The sequence below is a fragment of the Acartia tonsa genome, chromosome 7 (genome assembly GCF_053477335.1).
Source record: "Acartia tonsa isolate MP-2025a chromosome 7, ASM5347733v1, whole genome shotgun sequence".
NCBI lineage: Eukaryota > Metazoa > Arthropoda > Copepoda > Calanoida > Acartiidae > Acartia > Acartia tonsa.
The window spans coordinates 15,613,954-15,634,836 of NC_137266.1; the positions used below are offsets into that span (position 1 = coordinate 15,613,954).

The 20,883-nt window shown below is 29.4% G+C and overlaps 1 protein-coding gene and 1 long non-coding RNA gene across 5 annotated transcripts in view; both read left to right on the plus strand.

Annotated features, from left to right (window-relative positions):
- Glyp (glycogen phosphorylase) overlaps nt 1-20,883 on the plus strand; it is a 148,892-nt gene that overhangs the window by 29,212 nt on the left and 98,797 nt on the right. The gene's annotated exons all lie outside the window — the stretch shown is intronic.
- On the plus strand, nt 2,289-3,252 carry LOC145324948 (uncharacterized). Its single transcript, XR_013881362.1, has 2 exons — nt 2,289-2,814; nt 3,139-3,252. It is a non-coding gene; the product is annotated as an uncharacterized LOC145324948 (long non-coding RNA).

A 20,883-nucleotide genomic window follows, 5' to 3' on the forward strand; every position in this document is an offset into this window, starting at 1 on the left:
GTTCAAATCAAAACATCAAATTCACATTCTATAAAATCTGTTGATAAACTTTTGGAGCCTGTTGATGAAATTACAGATATTGCTGTTAACATATCTTCAATGGAAGAAAATTATGTTAATGAAAAGAAAACCAATGATGTTACAGTTATTGATTCTGATGATATCTCAGAAACCAAATCTGATCATGATAGCAAGATGATTATTTGCTACATACCTATTCTGGCAATCCCACATCCTACTGATACCCCACCACCTAATCTTTTGGTATGCTTTATCTTGATGGATGGAATTGATAAAGCAAATTGATAATGCTGATTAAACAAAGGCACAATTTATTTAATTTTGATTACTAGATACTCAAATTTTTCCAATGATGAAAATTATTTCCTAAGAGTATATTCTTGTCTATAAGATTATATATTTGTTCATCCTGCCAATAACAAGTCTAATAAAGATTTAAGGTATATTGAGACAGGAACTGATTATGTTGAGTCTTTGCAAGTTACTGTTGATGAAATGATTGGTGGATCTTGTACAAAACTGGTAATTAATCATACACCAGAACCAACTGATAAACCACCACCTTAAGGTCTTGATAACTTTGTAATTATCAAAGTTTAAGCTCTTGCTGAAAGTGTTGCAAATGATTAAATTGATATAATGAAAAAACCAAATGATCACTTTAATTTTTTTGTGTTGAACCATTATATTATTGTGTAAAATCTATTTTAGATTCAGCAAAGCATTTCTTTTAAAGCTGCTGCAATTCAAACTTTGCTTCATCTGAGATTGTTTAATTATCTTTTCATAAAGCATTTAAAGATCATTTAGTCTTTTTTATGTCAAATGAGATTTTAGCTGATTAAATTTACTTTGTTACTCTCTGTATTTTGAATTGTACATTATATTACTTAGTTTGTATTATATATTCTTAATTATAAGTAATATAAAATCTCTGATTTTTGTATTCAAGTCACTTGACTTTTTGTATTGCTCATATTGAAAACATTTTGATAATTTATTGAAAATATTTTGAATTTTTCAAAGATCCATGAGAATCAATTTCTTTAAAATAAGATTGGATGTATCTTACAGAGTTTGGTTATTCTCCTTGTATTCTAAGTATGTTATGTTTTATTAATTGTATTGTAGATAAGATTGGTCTAACTAATTTTAATGGCCTTTAGCCTAATTACTAACAAATTTTTTTGGCCTTTAGCCTAATTACTAACATATGTTAATGGTCTTTAGCCTAAATACTAACAAGGTGAAGGGTAAGCCAATCTTTTAGTGGTCTTTAGCTGTATGTATTGATATTGTATCTATTCAATGCCTTTAGTATTGATATTTTGTATTTTATATGTTCAATGTATTACAGAATTGAGATGTACCAACATTTGTAGATGCTTGTTTGTTCTGGTCACTAGATTGATTCACATTAAGAGCATGTAAAATTGTGTTTATCTCTGATTATTCTGTTTTAAATATTGTTTTGGTATAAGTACCATCAATATCTATGTATGTTTCCAGTATTTGTATTTATACTACATATGTTATTATATTATTTGAGAGATTTCTGATACCAAATTTCACTTTTAATTTATCAAATTTTTTGAGAAATGTTTGCAAATTGAGATTTTAACCCATGATCTAATAATCGCATTGGTAGTTTGTCTGATCATTTGATTTTTAAACTATTCTTCAATATATTCATTAATGAAATTAAAACTGAAAGTTTAAAGTTATCCTCTAAAGAATTGATTTTTTTATGTTTTTGATGTTTAATAATTCATTCAAGATGCTAATATACAGAGGTAATAAAAAGTGTAAAAGTCTGACAAATCAATCGTCTAATACATTAATAAGTATATTTAAAACAAATTAAGTTTAAGAAGACAAATCAAACTGATACTGTTTAGTCTTGGCCATAATTCATTACTTCAGGAATTATCTATTTATATAAGCTAAACATGTTCAATTTTTCTCATCTGCTGTTGCCCAGTGTTTTGTAGATTTCAGGATATTCATGAGTAAAATTGAACATTTAATCAACTATTCCAAACTCCTTATTTAATTGCAAAAAACGTTGCATTTTAGTTTTGATTTCACAATAGTTTTTACAAAAGTACTTTATTTTAACAAATATTTTATGCCGTCATCAAAGGGGAAAATATGAAATTGTTGATTAAAAATTTAATTTTTAGCTTAAAATATGCAGATTTTATAGTAAAATTACGTTGCAAATTATGTTAAATTCTATTAAATAAATAGATAATATTGCTGTACATTTTTGTTTACATTCGAAACCAGTTTCTAAATCTTCAAACTCCTATAAAAGCACAGGTTGTTAGAGGTAAAATTGTAGTCTGATAAGTAAAGTCCTCAAGGTAACAAGTAATTAGAGGCAATCAGCTATCATGTTCTACTTTGGTTAGGTAAGTCCTTTTAATTATAAGGCATGGAACCCAAAGTATTATAGTAATATTGTTTATGATTATTGTTCACTTACCCCAGAACATTTGATATAAATTCAAAAGCTTTACTAGTTTTATTGTAATGCTTTAGATTATTCTTTACTTTAAGCTTATTTCTTTATCTTAATAAGCATTTGATCAACCATTACATTGATTCTTTTATATGTATTTTGGTTGAGTATATCAAAAGTAGTATTTGATATACTCAATCTTTTGCTACTAATTCTAGATATTTAGGTACAATTTTGTAGTTGCTGATTTTAGCTACAGCTTACTTTGAGTTAGGATATCTAGATGATACATTCACACCTATTTCTCACCTGGAAGGACTCATTTTAGGGTAAGAATAGTTTTGTTATTTGTGTATTATTTTAATTGTTGTTACAAGTATAGGTTTAAATCAAGTTCATTAGTATTTAGCCAAGTTAAGTAACAAAATTAAATCTTGCAAATAATCTTTATTTCTTAGTTTTGAATGTTTAATTTCAGTCATTTAAAATTGTTTAAGTAAATCTATTTATTATCTGTTATTGTTTATCATATTTATTAGCATTTTGTTTGCCTTTAGCGAATTAAGTGTTAATAAATCTGTCTAAACTGACCAAGCTATATTTGCTTGATTCACTTCACTAAGTAAATATAATTGATATATTTAATATTTCAGAAAAACTGCGTCTGACTGTTAAACCTAATGTTTCTACCTAGTGATTTATATAATTTCTAAATGTTTAATATGTTTTGTAAAACTTTAATATTGTAAATAAATTAGTTGAATTAATCTTGTAGTTATTTGATGCAAATATTAATATGTGGTTTATTTTAATTAAATCTTTAAGACCCTTGTCAAAATCTCCAAAACAGCCTCGTATTACAGTTATAATCTTTTGATTGTACATTTCATATTTGTAGAAAACTGGATATTATACGAAAATATACATAATTGTTCAGAATGGCTGAGAACCGGTTCTAATCCACTCGACATTAATCGTTCTTGAAGCGATACTTGAAGAATGCTTCTTGATTAAGAACATACTATTTGATAAATGTAAGCATTACTTTAATTCTTTTTATAACTTCATAATATAAAACAAACATCCAATGGTTCAAGAACTTAAATTTTTAAAAATCCCCCATATAAACCATCTTACCACACCCTTGTTGTATTCATTAATTACACCTTCAAAGGGTAATTCCTTTCAAAGTTTGAAACATTTGAGAAAAAGCTTACAAAATGTATATTGTCCTAACATAGTTCAAACTTTTGATCTAGTAAAGGAAAATTTGTTTAATAGTTATTTAATTATAGAATTACTTGACGAATAAAAAGGAATCTGCCCTAAATTGTCCTGTTACTGTAAGGAATATTAAACTTAAGAAACCACTTAAGGAGTAAAAGATTTGAGAGAAGTGTGTTTAACCTGGGGCTACAATATCACTACTGAATCTAAAAAATCCCCCCCCCACATCCCTCCCCAATCAGAACCATCCAGCCCTTACCTTTAAGACACATAGTCTTTTTAGGAAGAAAGATAAAAATTCTAAAAATTAGAATTAGAATTAGTGAATTTGAATAGATTGGTTTTTGAATTAGTTTGTAATTCTACTTTGAAAAAATTGTTTAATATGATCTTGCTAACGGCTACGCTCCTATAGGTTTCTAAAAATCTAGGGGCTCTTGAGGGGTTGGGAGTCAACCCCCTCTGCCACTACCAATTTTAATTTTAAAAAGAATAATTATGAAAATGGAGGGCCATTTTTTCCAGGTGGTTCCCTCCGTCAAAAACGAAGTTAACTTCCCCATGACCGACGAGAAGCTACACTAAAAATGAGACCATATCGATTTAGCGGTTAGCGAGAACTTTCGGCACAGACAGATCCACACAGACAAAGGCATCTTGTTAAGGATACCACGGTTTAAATGATTTTTACAATGTTTAATTCGCCCAAACCTTTATATTATTTGAAAATTACAGGTTTAAAATTACTGACACCGTTGCAAGTTTCCTTTAGAATTTTTAAGAGTAATCCCTTTCCTTGAATGCTTTACTTACACTTGACTTTTCACATTGTGATTTTCAGGCTGAAAGATTTCAAGCTACTTGAAACAAATAATTCCACACAAAATGGAGAAAAGGCCTGGATTTATCCAGGGATTGTGATTAATTTTCTAGAAAAAATTTGTTTAGTATTAGCAGGGATTATAAGGGACAAGACAATAAATGATAATTATATGTACATCCCAAATGCGTTTATAAAAAAAATCCTGTTTTGTAGAAATAGGTTTGCGACACTACTTGTTTAGAGCCAACTAATAAAGATTCAATTTCAGTACCCAACGTTCTTGAGCCAACGAATAAGATAACGTGGTTTGAAGCTTTGGGTACCATTGTAATTTACAGTACAATGCCCCCTACCTCCCTGAAAATAAGTTTTTAAAAAGAGAATAAGCTTTTGCAAGAAAGGGGTTAATTTTTCGAGTATTTTTCGTAAAGTTGTGTTTAAAAGTCTAATTTGCTTACTAAGTCAAACTGTTCTTAATTTTGACCAAATGTATGTATATGAAATGATAATAATTTAGAACAGTTTGACTTAATAAGCGCTAAAAAATGACTCATTATCTGTAAAAATCGCTGATAAACATTTCATTTACTTCAAGTCCGCTAAGATTATTACATGTTCAATAAACATGTAAGACATACTTTAGAAAAGCTTTGCCAATAGATTCCTGTTGTATATAATTAGTATTTGTAAAAAAGAAGGGAAGTGTGTTTAAATTACTTAAATTAGAATTCTACTTTTGTTTAGGGACAGGCACAGTTATTCAGCAATTTCATCCGCATTCGAATTTTGAGAATTTTGTGTTTTAACTTTTACTAGTTGATTCACCCTTAGGATTAGGACAGGGCGAGTGAGGTTAGGAAAATAGCCTAAAACCAATATAAAGCATGTAAAAATCTTCTTTGGAGAGTATAATAAATTCAGACCATTAATTTAAGATCTTAAGCTTCAGAAAAATAACTTTGTATTATAGGATATATTTATATTTTCTCCTGAAGGAAATGATGTACCTAAACTAAAAAAATGGTTTTGATAAAAAAATATTACAAAATATTTACAGAATATGTAACCCTATTTCTGTATTTCTTAAACTTAAAACTTTAATTGTAATTAGTCTAGTACAAAGCTAGTTTAAGGAGACTATACTTTAAGAATATTCAAGCATATGGAGGATTTTTAGATTTTATGTTTGAATATCTGTAAGTTGACAAGTAGCATCGTCCCTTTAGTCATTAAACCTGACGTACAGAGACCTATAGAAAACATTTCTGAAAAGATAGTTGCCGTAGACACATGATGCAAATATAGACGATTATGTTCATTTAGGTCTTGCCCCCCTTGGGGGCCTATACCTGCAGTGTCTGAACCCTGTGGGGCTGTAAATACCCAATATAACCTGACCTAACCTATCTTAAGTAATCAACAAAAGAATACGTACACCCTATTTTCAATTTAATTTGGAGCGACAAACTGGCTACTATTAGACTTAATCTAGTCTACTGTATGTGTACATTTATCATAAGTTTTATATGAAAAAACAAAAATGCAAGGGAAATTCTATAATTTGCACTTTCCAGAGAAGCTTTGTAATGCACCAATTATATCAGGGGAGAGGAGAGGGGGGGGGGGATTGCAAAGATCTAAGAATATTTAATGAAAGATAATGATATTTTAATGTTCATTCCTCTCCCTTCATATCTCCTTCTTTCCACCTTTCTCTTTTGTAATTAAATATGTATGTATATAAAAGTATAATATACATGGAGAGCCAAAATGATAGATTATAGGGATAAGTTTTTGCATCCTACCTATTAGTATCAGGACTATGGACATTCCTCCTGAAAAGTACAAAAAATATTGATATTGTAAAGTAGTAAGATTAATGGCTTGACAGCCGCCATTAGACCTTAGGGAAATAAATCTTTTATTTAAAAATTAGATGGAAGATTAAACCTGACCCAAATATTGCAATCCTCTTTTCAAAAAGTTTTTCAAAACATCCAAATGGGTTAAAATTTCGGTGCGGCTGAGAAGTGCTCTGAAGCCACCGATCATAAGATCAAGTAGTTGAACGATGGCTAAAGGGCCTTGTAGATGATTTAAAATATATTAACAGCTAAAATTAATAAAGTGAAAGTAGGTTGTGTGTTTTAAGGCTTAACACACACAACGATAATTTTCACTAAATGTGTATTTCTTATTGTAAAGAACTATAGACAACAAAATAAATTTTTATCGATCTACTACTGTTTTTAACTTAAAACACACAACCTTTACGGATTTTACCCGCAACCTACTTTTCCCTTTAAAAAGTGAACTAAAGAAGGCTATTTGATGCATATGGTGGCTTGTTTAAAAGTTTGTTTCAAGAAGAACGACTTGATATTGCGCTGGTAGATTTGAATTTTAAAAGGAATATTATTCCCTCTCTTATCAGAATAGAAAAGCGATAGGACTAGAGAGAGATGGATAGATGTGAGTGAAAGAGAGATAAATGGAAAAAAAAACTAATTTGAGTCAGGCCTGTTGTTTGGTTTGGAACACATTTTTTATGTTGTTAAAATATGCTCAATAAATAATTTAATCCTATTATATTAAGAAGTAAGCTTTTTTTGTCTGTAGCAAAGTATCTCGCTAACCGCTGAACCGATTTGGTTCTCCTTAATAGTGAAGCTTCTTATAGGTCCTGAGGTGATTTTAGGCTATTTTATTTTTATAAACAATAATCTATAAACAATTAACAATGTAAAGTAATGGACTTTGTAGAAAAAATCTTAAAATTGTAGATCTAATCTGGTTTGTTTTTCATGAAATCTTTTTTTTCATTTTAGGATTTGTTTTGTTGTTTTCCTCCCCCTCCTTTCTTCCTGTAGTATTAAGTAGTTATGTTATTTTTTAATAAGCAAATTATGCCAGAAAATGATGTGATAATTAGGTTTTTAGAGGAGCTTAACATCAGTTTTGCTATTTATACTATTTCTCCTTCTATCTTTTAATGTGGCCAAGCAATTGGAATAGTTTATTAATATCACAGCTAAATGACTAAATGGAATCCTAAATAATTTGGTATGTTTTAAGACACTTTAAAATGTACAACTTATTATAGAGTAGCTTTCATCCTTATAGCTGTCTAGTCGTCGCCCCATTCTAAAGCATTGTTTCCTTAAGCAAAAAATATGCTTAAAACTGGAATCCTATCACATTTTATGTAAGAAAGGATATTTGGTTATAAATCATACACTAGAATACACACACACACGTACACACACACACCCCACACACCCCACACACACACCCCACACACACACACCCCACACACACACACCCCACACACTCACCCCACACACTCACCCCACACACACAACACACACACACATCCCACACACACACACACACACACACAAACACACACAAACACACACTCACAACACACACACACATACACACACACACACACACAACCCACACACACGTACACATACACAAACACACACACTCAGTGTATTCTTCAAACACCAACCAACTATCCTAGATCTTCAAATTCAAATTTGTAAATCACACAAATAAATAAAATTTTTTAGATATTCTTATCAGGCGAAGCTTTTCTAAAAATATTTTTAAGAAATATTCATAAAGGCCATGTGAATATTGTCATACTTGGTTATATACTTGAAATTGAATTCATATACATTTCATACATTGTATTGGTTAAGGTTTGAATTCAAACGGGCCCTTTATCATTTGTAATCCACATAGAGAGGGTGGCGTAGGAACTATGTTTAAATGGGTAGTTGCTCGAAGTGCATTTAAACTTGAATTTAGTGAATTGCATATTTTTTTCTGTTGGAATAGATTAAACTACATCTATAGGACATATATTTGAAAAAATTTCAATTTTCTACCAGGTAGTTTTAAAAATATCAAGACTTAGGTTCCATATATCCATAATATATGATTTTTATTTGGTTGTCCTGTTTTTACAAACACAGCATAGTGACTATTTTAGTGGTGCTAAATTGATTTCTATTGGTTATACAAAATTATACTTTTTAGATGGTTTCTTTGTAACTTAGGATTGCAATTAAACCAGTTCGTTAAATGCAAGATCATACAACTATCCTTTTGTCAATGTTCATTCTTAAGACTATGTTGAATTGATTGTTTCAGCAGTTATTCTTTAAACGGCTACAGATTTAAAAAATAATAAGTAAGAGAGGGGTAGGTTTTTAGTAGAATTCGTAAAGGTGTGTGTTTTAAGGCTTAAAAATAGTAGTAGAATGATAATATTCACTAAATGTGTATTTCTTATTGAAAAGAACTATAGACAAATTTTTTTTAAAAAAGTTAACATAAATTTTTATCGTTCTACTACTGTTTTTTTTACTTATGACACATAACCTTTACGGATTTTACCAGAAGCCTACCTCCATTTGTAGCTGGATTCTTTGGATATGTACACATTAGTGGAGTAAAATTTGTGACAATAAATCATAGGATTGTAAATATTTGTAGAAAAAATTGTTTATTCATAGAGGTATAACACAAACAATTTGTCATTCAGGCAAAATATAATAAATAACCGCCAACTGAAAGTGGTCTAAAATGAACTTATAAAACAAAAGTATTTGTAAGTTTTTATGCTTTGTTTGATTTAGGGTTTAGATCCTAGAGAGGACAATGGGCTGGTTATTACACAAGTCCCTAAAGTTTTATAATAATGTTTTCTTATTCGGTGGATTAACCATTTACAGAGACTTTTTGTAGAATTTGAGTGGGTACTTCATTATGCCGAGTGTCCAAATGTTTGAACCACACAGGGGCAATTTTGTATATCAGTATTGATGATGTAAATCAATTTATCGGCCATTGTTGGAAGGGTCCATCTATTTTCGGTATTGTCCTATGAAACAACCTGGTAAAAATACACCCTTCAAAAATGGGAACATTGGTCTAAAAAGATACTTTTAACCTCTCATGAATTTTGGTTTTAAAAAGAAAAAAAAATTGGGGGGGGGGGGATTGGGGGATAGTTAAAAATCTTCCCGGGACCTATGAGAAGCTACCGATCGGTTCAGCGGTTAGCGAGATCCTTCGCTACAAACAAACAGGCAGGCAGACAGACAGATAAACAAACATCGTTCTACTTTGTATTATAGATTTATTTTGCTCCAATATAAAGTATGAAACTAAACATAACTATATAATTGATACTTATAGCCAAGGCCAACAAATAATTATGATTGTAGACAGTAACCTTTTTCAGTAGCGAAGCTACTCTATAATTCACTATGTTTGTCCGACCGTCAGTCAGTAAATTAAAGTTTGATTGTGAATTTTTTGATAATATTAACTTGGTACTTCGGTCCGCCAGTCATAATAAAAATTACAAACATTAAAACAGACATTGTAGCAGAAAGGTTTCGTGAATTTAATTTCTTTAATTTGTTAAATATTTATGACCACTGAACTTTCATATTTTTATTTGTGCTTCTCTACTGATGGATGTTTAAATCCTTGTTATTATTTTTAACGTTAAATTATAGGATTGGTGAAAGTTTTTTTTATAAAGTAACACCGCTTACTGGTAAAATAGTTAAATTCTATATGTAACACTGAACTGAAAATTTTCTAGGTTGTATAATTGTATCAAAATGCCTCGTATAATATGTATTATGTCTGTATCGGGTGTTAATAGAATGCACATCGGTCTTCAACTGTTCAGCATAATAATAAACTCAATCAACAGAATAATTATATTTCCCTCTCTCTCTTTCTCATTCTCTCTATCTCTTTCTCTCTTTCTTTTGCTTCTCCTACTGTTTCTCTATCCGTCTTTGTCGCTCTCATTCTCTCTTTCTCTTCTCTACCTATCTCTCTCACTCTCTGTATTTCTCTCTAAAATTGGTCTTTTTTTTTGCTCTTTCTTTCTCTCCCAATATCTATTTTAAAAGCGTAGCTTTTCTACAATTTCAACAAACTGCTACTTTAAAGAAATTATCAAGATCTAGAATTAAGAATTATGCCTTTTACACATCCGATTATATTATTTTTATAAAAATATGTAATGTGTATCTATTGAAAGTTTCAACAAGGGCTTAGCAGCGGCCATTTAAAAGTCTACTGAAGCTTCGGCGGCCGCCTATGAATTTTGTATATCCTATCTATAATACTAGCGGCTACGCCCCTAGAGGCCTTTAGGGGTACTTGAGTCAAATTTCTTATTTTAGATTTTAAAAGAAAAAGTAAAAAAAAAATTTTGGCGTGGGGTAATTTTTTTTCTAGAGCGATTTCTTTTGGGGGATGGTGGTACCCTCCCCCAAAATAGTTATAATCCTCCCCGGGACCTATGAGAAGCTACACTGTTATAAAGATATTTATACTTGTTATATTGGATACTTTATATTGAATAATACCAAGAATATTGACTGTTTAGTCAGCAAAGGTGTTTATCCATTTGAACCAAGAAATATGCTGAAACTGTCTGGTATTTAGATACCTATCACATTTAGTTTTTCTATAGCGTAGGATTTAATTTTATTAGAATTAATCTTTAATTTTTTATGCATTATAGAAAAATATTAGTAATCTCTTTTTCTTTTTCAGGTATGTTAATAATATTTTGGAAGGTATTGTCAATACATTTTTGGTGGTTTTGTCTGCCAACCGTCGGCACCTGATGAAGCACCAGGGAGGAGGGAGGGGTCATTGGAATGTAAATTATGTTGGTATACAAAGTTTTATAAACATGTTCTCTTATTTATTGGTTAAAGGTACTTGTATTGTATTTTAATAGTTGGCTGTAAACTTGTATTATCGAATGTTTTCAACTATTAACTTAATCTGAAATGGAATATATTTAGTTTGTCCTCTTTGGATGTAAATCAATTTATCATCTATTGTTTTATCCCTTAAGACCCCTGTGAATCACCAAAATTCCTTGGCCAAGAAAAGTTATTATTTCCATTATTACTTTCGTGGATTCCACCACCGTATCTTTTTATCAATCAACTTTTTATTGGCAGCCATTTTTTTTGGGAGGCCAGCTTTTCTAATATTATGGTGTCCTAAAGTTTTTTTGATTTAATGAAACAATTCCCCAGAGTCTTATAAAAACAAAGAATTAACACTATTGGAACAATAAAATAACTTTATGAAATCATTTTATTAAAACAAATTTACTTGATGCTCTCTTTAGTTCATTAACATATTCCAGTACTAGCGGCTACGCTCTAGTAGCCTCTAGAGGCCCTTGAGGGAAATGGTTGGAGTCATTTCTTTTAAGCTCGATTATATTTTTCCAGGGGTATTTCTCTTGATAGAGTTGAGGTACCGTTTTGATTAGTTTTAACAGTCACTGGCCTTATAACAGGCTTCCCTGTAAAGGATCTAGCGGTTAGCGAAATCTTAAGCTACAGACATTCGGTTACTTAAAATAATAAAATGGATTTAAGTAAGCTAGACTTTTAGTAAAGTGTTTGACAACAATTAAACTATTTACTTTCTTTAAAATTCTTTATTTGCTTTAGTATAATCAATATAATAAACAAGAAAAATATTAGTCAAAAGCATAGATAAGACATTTTATCCACTAAATGTTTTTTCCATTGTAGTCAAACCAGAGCTGGATCTTTAAATGTGTAGCCGTTGCCGGAGTCATGGCCAGAGGTACAGCCACTAACCTAAAAGCGATCTTTAAATCAAATTAATCAAAGTGGCTACAGTTGGTTAGCGTTGCTATAGCCAAAAAGCCAGCTACTTTTGATAATTTTAACAAAACCATTAAAATTGAGTTTTTTCATATGTATTTAAATGTATAATTTTGTGTAAAAAAACTTCAAAAATTAGGCATAATAATTTTATTTCTTTGAAAAAAATAACTTATTTGTATAGGGTGGGCCATAGAAGATTTTATAGATCCATATTTCTAAGTATAGCTGGCATTGCACTGCTGTAAAATCTTTTAAAAATCCATGTTTTATTGGCAGCACTGGCAGTGGCGACGGCTACAGCTACGGCAGTGGCGACGGCTACGACTACGAGTTCAACTACGGCAACGGCTATGGCGACGGCGACGGCAACGACAACATCTACACATTTAAAGATCCAGCTCTGTCCTGAACCTAAAAAGGAAATAACTAAAATAAATAGTTTTTTTTATTATTGGAAAAGGTAACTATTTTTACTAAATGTTGATCTGCGTTCTATCCACCAAAAAAAATAAGAAAAGACTCATTAAGTTCATATATATATATATGTATATTCTTTTTCTCATTTCTTTTGTTATTAGAGCTTAGTATAAATATTATTTTTAGTTTTGATCATACATGTTGAGCCACTTGACGCATTTACTTACTCATTGTTTTTTCCTTTATTAATATTTTGCATAACTCTTGAACTAATATAAAGCTTTCTTTTTTTGATAAATATAAAAACATAATTATTATGACAACATCGGAAAGAAAACAATATCATTATAATTCTTAAAAGAAAATTGTTTAAAATTGAATTTATGAATGTATCTCTAGACGTAGTTGTTAAGAATCTACGCTTAAATAATATTGCATTGTCACCATAAGAATTGCCAGATGATTTATTGTAAGTTAACATACTGGCATTATGTCAAGACTGAAGATGTACTACGCTCTCTAGATTATGACTTTTCATTGCAGGAATCCTATTAGAGGTTTGTCATAAATTTCCTATAAAACACAAACTGACATAACGACAAACACACAAAAAATAACTTTGGCATTGCCCAAAGTAAATCATACTTAAATCCAATTTGAATATTTTCCTCCAATAATTTTAATAAGGAAAGGTTTTAGAAGATTTTTATATTTGAATTCCTATAAATATTTATATTGCATTTTATCCCTAGTATTTTACATTCTTAAAAAATCTAGGGCATGCAGTTTTCAGAATTGTTTCATTTAAACCAGCCTGAATTTTTTTTCTAGTAAAGTTTCTTATTTGGTGCTTAGATTCCCCTGCTCTTTTTTTTCTTTTATATTTGAAAGATAGTTTTAGTTTTTCGCGAAATATATTATAAATTCTTGAATAATAAATCACAATTAGATATTTTTAAATCCTATGAAATTGTTGTATTTCCTCTTTAACATACTAACAAACAATTATCACATAACTTTTAACTTTTATTAAATAAACTTTAGTGCATTTAAAGATACTTAAATAAGTGATGCTTTAAATGCTAAAGTTTTCAAATTTTTTAACAACATAAAACTAATTAAAATCATTTCAAATGTGAGTGTTTTAATACAAGTATCATAATTAAACAGGAAAAAAACTAGTTTTCTGGTTTCAATTATTTTTGCTTCTTAGTAGATTCTAGTTGAATAAGATTTGATAGCATTTTTAAAATTTCTTTGTTAAAGTTTTGTTATACTTGTAATAATTCTATCATGGATCTGCCTTTGGGGGAAGAACAACAAACGCTGATTCAGCTTATAGAAGTATTCTTTTCAGGCTGGTTTTAGAGTTGCTTGATTTTTGTAGTATTACAGTATTTTTATCTTTATCTAATTGTTATCCAGCTGTCATACCAATTTGAAATTCATGGGAGATACCACCTTGAGTCTAAGCAAGCACTTTTATGACTCATTGAGCTGGAAAAATCCACGTTTATAGGCAATTTTTCTTCTCTCCCTAATTCATAAAACAATCGGTAAATCAAATATATTAGGAAAAAGTCATTTTCATGTAGATTTTTTTTCTAAAAGGAAAAAGTGTGTAAAAATGTAATAATCCAAATGGTTTAGATTAAAACAACAAAGGAAAAATATCTATTTTCTAATTACATTAATCAATGAAAGCTTTAGTACAAAACCACGTTTTAATTTTATGAGTTTTTGTTTTAATACTAAAATTACATAGATTTTAGTTTTAGTGGCTACGGCATTTAGATGATTTTCCTAAAGAATATAATTTGAATATTTTGATCAATATTTTGTTTTTTAGCATTCCTGTAGGTTAAATAATCATCACTTAGATAACACATTTACTGAATATGTAACAAGATTTTTTAGTTTAAAAAACACAATACTTTTATTTGTTACATTCATAAATAATAGTTTAATGAAAAGAATGTTAACCTGTATTAATGTATTCATCCTTGTTTGATAAGCATGAATTTTGAAATACATTGAAAGTTGGTTTGATATTTTCCCCACAAAAACCTTCTCTTGTCTCTGAAGTTATTAGTTTAAAAGTATCATTTTTTTGAAATATAACCTTATGTAAAACGTCTATCTATCTGTTGCATTATAAAACCTATGAATTATATTTCTCAATTCCCTTCCAGATCTATGCCTATTTTTATTTCCACCCTTTTCTCCCTCAAGCATTTTTATCATCTTCTTTTCTCTCTTGAACATTTTTTCTTCTCATACATTCACCTTATTAAACAAGCCGAAAGTTTTTAATAAGTATCTAAAATGATTTTGTTTGGGATTCTAAAGGCAGACTGTATAGCTTCGATGATCAGAGATACAAAAGGATAAGACAATGGCCGATAAATTGATGTACCTCCCAAATGATGATACACAAAACTACCCCTTCTGTAGATTAGAATTAGTGCTTGAAATTCTTAAACACTCAACTTAATGAATCAACAAATCAAAATTAATTAAAGTCCCCAAAGTTGTTAAGCCAACAATTAACAAATATCATATTAGCCCACCTCTCTCTGTTAAATGATACATATGAAATTGTGTCATCCTTGCTAAGCAAGCATAAATGTAGGCTAACCTAAATTCTGTTAGAACTTGTTCTTATTGTTCATGCAGAAATAACAAGATACTCTTCTTACCCCTAAAACTTTCACATTTAACCTTAAACTCTAGGATTGATTTTCATATGTTAAATTTTCTAAATTGTTTGGAAGCTATAACAAGCCTGTCACAGCTGCTTGCCAATTCTTTACAATCTAGCTGCAAGTAGTTGGTCAATCTTCATATGTAACCGCCGCCAAATAATGTATTTAATGGCAGCTGGTGGTAAAGATTACAACTGTCAAAAGTTTTAAAATTATGCTGCCCTGAAAATTTGTGTTTAATGAGCTTTGATAAACTTAATAGTTTATCTAAATACTAGCGGATTTGCCCTTAAAGGCCTCTAGGGACACGTAAAATTGTTTCTTTTCAATCTATTTTAAAATCAGCTATTTACCAAAAAATATTTTTTGCACCGATAGATGGTGTTAGTTATGTTGTATTATGAGAAGCTACTCTGTTAAGGAGAACCCGATTAATTCCGCGGTAAGCGAGATGCTTCGGTACAGACAGACAGACAAACAGACAGACACATATATACATCCTGTTAGTTTATTATAAAGATTGCTTATTAAAGAACATATTGATATTTTTTATTTTAACTAAAAATTTCATAAAATTCACAGATATTTTCAACAATCATCTTACCTATCTTGTGTTAAAGTATTCCTACACATGAATGCTTGTTCTATTTATATTTAAAAGTTATCTGTTAAAAAGTTTGGTTGGTAAACTAGAGTAGATGCATCATACCTTAGTTTTATGTTTCCGCTGTGCACTAAAAAATCAGGGAATTCAGAGAGTTAGAATCCGCCAAAATATTTTCAAATGTACCCAATTGAATCAACATTTAGTTTTATTGTGAATGAACGAACGACATGAAGTTAATCTTCTCCTGATTTGTTTAAAGTAAGTTAATATTAGGGGGTGATTCATTATTATGGTATTGCAAATTTGGCATGCTTCTGATTCATATTTGTAGCTCAAAAAGTGAAGATAACATTAATTCCTGGCACCAAAGATCTGATATTAAATCAGAGAATTATGTTTTTCTACTGCATGTATACCCAAGGAAAGAGAGATTGTGATACTTTTAAAAATTGATTAACAGTTAAGAAAAAATGGTTTTAAATTGAATTTAAGTTACAAAATAGCTTAAAACCTTAAATACGAGGGTATGTAATGGTTGATTGGATTTGAATGTCATAGACGTATTTTTTATTTAAAATCTGTTTTTTTTGAGTTATTATTTTTTAAGTTTACTATTATTCTAGATCTTTTTTGTTTTTGTACTTTACTTTTCTACTTTTTCTATACAATTTTAAGTTCAACCCCTTACTGCTATAAGAATTTAGATACTATTGTAATCCAATTAGAATTTCATTTTACCTAAGCCCTTATTTTCTGACATTTTACATAATCTTTTTTTCTTAGCTTTACATGATATATTTAAAAGTAAGGGCAGCATTTTTATTTGCCAAAAGATTTCAGTTTTCTTGGTTTTTACATTTATAGCAGATTTTTCAATCTTGAAATTAAACTTTTTGCTGCACTTCAAATTTTAACACTTTATAGATATGTTGTAAAAGTGCAACTGCTTTATGTTGAATTAGAACAGCAATGCTTCAAGTTTCATTGAAAAATTAAGCTTTTTTTTATAGATAGTTAAATTGGAAACTAACTTTACCAATTTATAATTTTTAGACCTATGAAATTAAAATTCAATACTTATTATTTTGCAGTAATTGCCATTAAGTTGAATAAGTAAATTCTTACACAGTATTATTAATAGTTCTTTATCGCATCGTATTATAGACAGTTTTCCACGGATATTGAAAATAAAAATTCTAATATTTAAACCAGTTTAGTTAGCCCTGAGAAGCCGAAGGTCCAAGCTGACGGACCTGGTTCTTGTTTTATGATTTATATTTTAATATTCGTGGGAAATTGTTGTAATACTCTGCTATTCATGATTTTTCCGTTTGGCTGTGAACCGGTTCCAATCAATCTGTTTCGAAGCCAGACTGGAAAATTTTACGAAAAATCAAATGAAAGAATAATTTTATTTCCTAGTTTAACTAAACCATGCTTGATTTAATCTTTTAGAAAAAAGGAAAAGTTTCAGACAAAATTCTGAGACTTAAATTCTGATCTTTTGAAATCATTTTAATTGTAAATAAAATATAAGGTAATACATTTTCCTTCTACTGTTCAGTTATATAAAATAAAAGTTTAATTAAATTTTTAATAGTTTTTAAATATGTTTGATTTTGTAAGGAAAAAAGTAAAAAATTAAGTTAAGCAAATATTTAATATTATTAGTTGAAAACTTTACTTTATTTGATTTTACAATGCAAGACTTTAATTATATGATGCTTCAAGGACAGAATTTTTGTTAAGCCAAAGGGAGTAGAAACAAATAAACATAAAAGGGATATTTCTCATATATTCTTTGAGGTGGCCTATGGAAAATCAAATGTTTTTGTGTACTCTATAAAGAGAGGGGTAGGTTTCTGGTAGAATCCGTAAAGGTGTGTGTTTTAAGGCTTAAAAATAATAGTAGAACGATAATATTCACTAAATATTGAAAAGAACTATAGACAAAATAAAAAAAAAAGTTAACATAAATTTTTATCGTTCTACTACTGTTTTTTACTTAGAACACATAACCTTTACGGATTTTACCAGAAACCTACCCCGCTTTTTTTATTAGTATGAAGAATATCATTAAAATTATCAGTTTGTAAATTAAATCATTGTTTAAGCATTTTCAGGATTTTTAAAATGTCCTACTACAAAAACATGTAAATGAATATCTGTAAAATATCTGAACTCATGAAATACCCTATATGTTTTTACCCCATCAAATTGAAATTAGTTTTACAATAGAATCATTGATTGCTTATAAGAAAATATGTCCTTGGCTTCGTTGGCATCTAGGTTAACTAAATTAGGTATAAATTTCAAGTGCCACTTTCAACATTTCAAGAGTTTGTCAAGTATAGTGCAGGTTAATTTGGTAAGAATTTAATGTGATTTCACATAAAGTACCTTGTTGATCACTAAATCCCCCCCCCCTTAATTTTTAAAATAAATATAAAAAAATAGGGGATTGGGAGGTTAATTTTTCTTGAGGTCAAGATAGGTTATATTGGGTATTGGACATCCCCGCGGGCTGCAGGTATGATGCATACATAATAAAGTAAGTGACGGAGTTAATCAGTGCTCAAAATGCAGTTTGTGTGATAGCACCAAAATTATTAAATTACTTAATGAAACTGCTTCTTGTAAATTACTTTCATCTATTAACTGATTTCGGTACGTAAAATATGAGATATTAAAATTGAAATCCAACATTTATATTTTTTAATTGATTTGATTTTTTCCCCAATCTAATAAGAGCCTACGAGGCTTGGGACGATAAGGCTTAGTTGAGTTGAATATAGATTAATTGATACATATTATTAATACACTTTCTACTTATATATTCCTTTATTATCTCCCTGTACTATCGATATTGAACCATTTTAATGCATTATTAATTACATGCATTTATGTAATTTTCTTCTTAGTTGCAAGTTATTCTTTGACTGACTAAGTCTGTCTATGTAATGCTATGAGGAAAATTTATTTAAAAAAAAGACATTTGTTAATTTTCAAAAAAATCATCTTTTCTTAAGTTATGTGATTTTTTTATTGTTATTATTTTTTATTTTGAATGCTGTCAACCTTGTTGAGTTATATAATGCATCTTTATATAAAAATTAATTATTGATAAACCAATAAGACTAGTACTTTCCATTAGCAATAAAAAAAAACGAAAATAGAAAGTATTTTTTTATGCATTTATGTAAATTAACATGGGAAGGTTGCGTGATTATATAAACAATAAAATATGTTGAAAATGTTTTACATATTCAAACCACTCGAATATTTCAACTCATTGAATGAAAATAAATGAAATTTTTGCCTTTTTTTGATGTAAAATACTTCTCTGTACTAATAAATGTACTCAATAGGAGGAAGTGTTCAATGTTGGTAATTTCTGTGCATTAAGATACTTAAATATTGTTTTTGTGTATCATATTTTTATGTCTTTTAAAAGATAGAACTCTACTTAATTGGTATTATTTCAACAAAGAATTTAAAAAAATAGGATTTTTTTTTCCGAAATTACCCAAATTCTAATAAATGAAAATACTAAATAGGGGCCTCTTGGGAGGTTAACTTGCTAACATTTCTAAAAAATATACATTTTTTGTTGCTTTTGATTGTAAAAATCTTTGGACCTCTTTATTTGTTGACTTAAGAGTTAACTTAAAACTACTGACACTTTTTTTATTGTTCATCCGATAGTCAATTAAACTATAAAATTACTTTTTGCCACCAGTTTTTCTGGAGACAAAAAAATGTGCCGTTCAGATTTTTAAGATATTTCAAAACTGATTTGAAGAATTAAGTATATCAGCAATTAATCATTAAATATTGTTTTATAGTTTTTAAAAAGACTACAAAATAAGTAATAAGATACCTTTGAATTGCTAAATAATCTTTTCATTTTAACTGTTTTCAACAAACACTCGCTAATTTTACCATCAAAACCTGGATACATGTGATAGTTGAAATTTTTCACAAAATTTTGCACATTCATCTACTTTAATTTACAATTTGTTAATGTCAAAATTTCCTAATTTTATCATGAAATGCAGAGAAAGCAGGGAGGGAGGGGACATTCATTTGTTTATCACACTGGTACCCAAAGTTTTAAATCAACGTTATCTTGCACTTTGACTAAAAAAACTTTGGGTACCTATTGAAGTTTGATTGGTAAGATCAAAGCGTTTCAACCAATTATTTTAAGGGATAATCTTGTTTATCCTCATTGGAGATGAATATAGAAGATGTCTTGTCTATTGTCTTATCCCTTAAAATCCCTGAGTAAATTGAGTAAACAATATCAGTAAGTGATTTTACAGCCTTTTCTTTAAATTCTCTGACCACAAGTCCAAAAAAGTATGATGAAAAAAATTCGTTTAGTCCCTTTCGTGACAACGGCTATTAAGAAGCGTTTCGTCTTATTTTTACAGTAGATTTTCTTCTATTTCTAGCCCGTACCGGGGACTCTAACCCTGCGGGGTAATCCCATAACCTATTCTAAAATAACTTATCAAAAGCTATTGTGAAAATACGAAAAAACTACCATTAAGAGGCGTTGTCACGAAAGGGACTAAACCCCAAATTTCATTCTTTGGTATTTTATTGTTTACTAACAATTTTATTATTTATTTTAACCCTTACAGATCGGGGGGGGGGGGTCATATTGACCCCCCCCTCTAGTTTTTTTAATGTCATTTTTTTTGTAGGTAAGATGGAGAGCTGTGACTTCATGACTTTTTAAGTTTAGTAATTATGCGTCGGCGAAGTTGATTTTATTAAGATATCTGGTCTGTGTCGGTCGTGGTGTCCGGTTAAAGTCGGTTGGGTAGCACCAAAATTTAAAAAAACTTCTAAATAAATCTTAATTTCTACATTATGACTTTTGTGTATAAGGTAGAAACCTAAAT